We start from the raw sequence: 3,743 nt of genomic DNA on the forward strand, positions 1-3,743 counted from the left end.
TTGTGAACCTATTTATGATACTTTGTGCTAGAAATATTGTCACTCATATTCTTAACAACTTAAGAATAATATTTCTAACAAAATATCAATGGACCTTTTCTATTACACATAAATATATTATGTAAACGGAAAAGTGGAAATGCCTTTTATTATTAAAAATATGTACAAGATACATACTAAATGATATGCTCTAGGGCATACTACTAACAAATAGTACCATGAATAGTAACCTCAACATGAAAATGTTCAAGAATGTAAGTTTAAGCATATTGGGACTAGAATTGAACATATATGAATTAATTATTAGAATTATTGTGAGGGCAAGATACTGAGACAATATAAATTTCATGTTTCAGTTGAAAAAGACCCGGAAGGTCTAAGAGACTGAGTTAAGGCCTAGAGGCGACTCACGTCAGATTTGTGCACAAAAATTTATAAATTATAGTTTTCACAATGAAAATTGATTTGCTATACATTGTGAATGTGTTTTATTCATTATGAATTTCGAGAATGTTGTGTTGCCTATTTTACAATGAAAATTTGAAATGAAAATTATTTATTGATTTGTATGAAATATTTAAACAATATGGTTTTGAATTTGGTTATAGCCTTGGAAATTTTATTTGAGAATTTGTGTGTTGCCTACTTTGGAAATGGAGATTTGAAATGAAGTTTGTTTAATTTTGTATCAATTATAATTGAATATCATAGTTTAAAATTGTTTTGATTCACACTTGGCATGGCAATTCCTTATTATGTTCCTCCTCCATTTATGGGGTGAGTTTGACTATATTCCTCCCTCTTTGGCTTCTCAGTCAGGAGGTGAGTTTGGATGAACACTCATTAGCTAGCTAGCCACCTCCCTCATTGATTTCGATTAGTGAGTGAGTTTGCCTTATCGTGGTGTACAAGACGGCATGTTTGAAAATTTTGTGTCATGGCCTAAGTTGTGTTATTGATTGGCAACACTATGATTATTAAATTATTTGATCAAATTTGTGTTATATTAAGCTTTGAAAATTATGATTTGCTATAACTGTGATTTGAAAAATTGTGAAATGTGATTGTGAGATTTTTGAATTATGAATTGTTCATAAATGTTTTATATTATGCATTTTGTATTTTATTGTGCACCACTGAGTATTTTTATACTCAGTGATAGCTTTCTTTGCTATCGCAGATAGAGAAAAAGACATAGCAGCAGAGTGAGTTGCTATAGTCAGAGAGGAGCACAGTTGAAGAATTTTTGTACGGGTATTTGTTAATACCTTTGTAATTATTTTGATGTAAATGGTTTAGTGTCATATGTATTAAGGTAGATTGAGCAGTTGTACAATTAATATATAATAATATTATTTTTGAGATTTTGCATCTGTAAATTAACTTATGAATATAAATTAAATATTTAAAATGCAAAGTGCATGAGATTATGAAATATTTTGAGATATCAATTCTTGATTTGAAATTTGGATTTTGAATTGAAGTGTTGCTGTTGCTGTTGAGTTAAAGTTTGGTGATTGCAAATGGGGTTGAAATTAATTATTTGGAAGTGTTTTTCACAGGCTTTGAAGAACTATTTTTCCCAAATATAGACGGCACTCTGCCGAAATTTTTATAAAATTTACGAAAAAATAAAATGGGATAAAAATCTTAACTCGTTTTCAAACTTCAATTAAATGTTTTTAATTCCTACCAAAATGCTCACCACTTCCAAAATATAAGAAAATGGTTTTAAAATCCCCTGTAGTATATTTAATGGGTTATCGGTGGCGAAGTACGGTAATTCATTAAGTGTACTACGGGAGCATGTTACATCTTACGATGAGTAGGGTGTGGCATGTTTAGTGGTATCAGAGCAATGGTTTTAAAACTAATTTCGAACTGTGAATTTGAAATATTTTGTCAGTAAATACAACTACTCAAATGTTCGATACATATGACATATTTACATAATGAATATGCACTAATGGAGGTCAACCTCCTTGTGTTTGTTATCAGAGAGTAGAAAATTTTTGAAAGCGAAATGGAAGAAGGAGATCATTCTGTAGAATAATCTGTCGAGGTTGAGGCCCAAGGAGAAGCCCCAGCACTCCAGAATATGAGTGGGTCAGCCACTCCAGTTCCTACTCTAGCACCGTAGTTTCCTGCTTAGTTTGCACAGCAGATGGCTGCATTTTTCCAACAAATGGTGGAAAATGTGCCACCTCAAGCTCAGATGCAAACACCTGCAGCACAACCACAGCCCTCGGCTCAGTAATATGAAAAATTAATGAAATTTGGGGCCACCGAGTTTAAGGGTACTATGGATCCACTAGAGGCAGAACAGTGGTTAGAGAGAATGGAACGGGTTTTCAGAAAGCTGCAGTGTGTAGAAGCGTTGAAGTTCGAATATTTAGTATCACTTATGCAAGAGGATGCATATGAGTGGTGGAAGACCATTCCCCATAGCCTGGTAGAGCCACCAGTCCTCACATGGGCAGACTTTTTGAGAGAATTTCGAGAAAAGTAGGTCCCTGATACTTATGTAGACATGAAGTTGCAAGAGTTTTTAAGTCTAAAGTAAGGGGACAGAACTGTAATAGAGTATGAGCGGGATTTCTCTCGACTAAGCCACTTTGCCGGAAGCTTGGTCACCACCCCCCAGAGACCGGTATAAGAGGTTTGAGGCTGGGTTGAGACCTAGCTTGAGAATGCAAGTGGTGGGGTTCCGACACCAGAATTTTTCTGAATTAATTTCATAAGCCCTAGAACTGGAAAGGATAGAATCAGAATGGGTAGTGAAAAAGAGTACAAAAGAGAAAGAGAAAACTGAAAAGGTTACTGGCCAAGCTACTGAGAGTGGCTCTAGAAAAAGAAAACATTTTGGAGGATCTAGTTCGCGCGAATCTGGTAGAGGTAGATCTTCTGGACAGAAACGACCCCAATCTGATCAGCAAACTCAATAGACATGCAAAAATATGCTGTCAAATTGACTTTGTGAAACTTGTGGTAAACCACATAGTGGAGTATGTTATAGAGCTATAGGAGCATGTTTTAATTATGGAGGGACTGGTCATTTTGTTAAGGATTGCGTAAGTCCATGCCGTTATGGATCATTTACCACATCAGAAGGATCAGCCCAATTTTTTACCCCAAAGAGTTCACCAGTAGTTGGTAGAGGTAGAGGCAGAGGTAGAGGTAGTACACCTGGAAGTCAGAGTACTGTGAATCAACTAGGACAAGGTGATGCTCCAATGAGAGTATATACTATGCGACAGAGGGACGAGGATGAGACTTCTGACATGGTTGCTGGTATTTTCTCGATTCTTAACTAAGATATGTATATGTGTAAAAAAAAAAAAAAAATTGATATGTTAGTGACTAGTCTTTTTAAAATTAATTTTGAAAGAGTTTATCAGTGAAAAATATTCGTTAGCATACAAGAATTTGTAAAGTTAATTAGTAAGCCTAATTAGGTAAGGCAAGAGAACCTAAAAGTAAGTTATAGTAATATAGCTACCTTAGATGCGGGTAAAGGTATTATTGCTGATAGATATTAGTGGGTACCATATTCAAAACAAGTTTAAGATATTAGTGGATTTGAAAGAAATAAGATAAGAGGATGTTTGATCTATTGGGATGTATCGTAGTAACTATACAATATTCTTAATGTTGTCCGTAAGTCAGACATTCTGATCTTGACTTGGGATTTATTGTGTAGAGCTACGTACTGCCCAATAGTACACAAAAATAAGAATAGTTGC

Source organism: Hevea brasiliensis, chromosome 7 (assembly GCF_030052815.1).
Source record: "Hevea brasiliensis isolate MT/VB/25A 57/8 chromosome 7, ASM3005281v1, whole genome shotgun sequence".
NCBI classification, from domain to species: domain Eukaryota; kingdom Viridiplantae; phylum Streptophyta; class Magnoliopsida; order Malpighiales; family Euphorbiaceae; genus Hevea; species Hevea brasiliensis.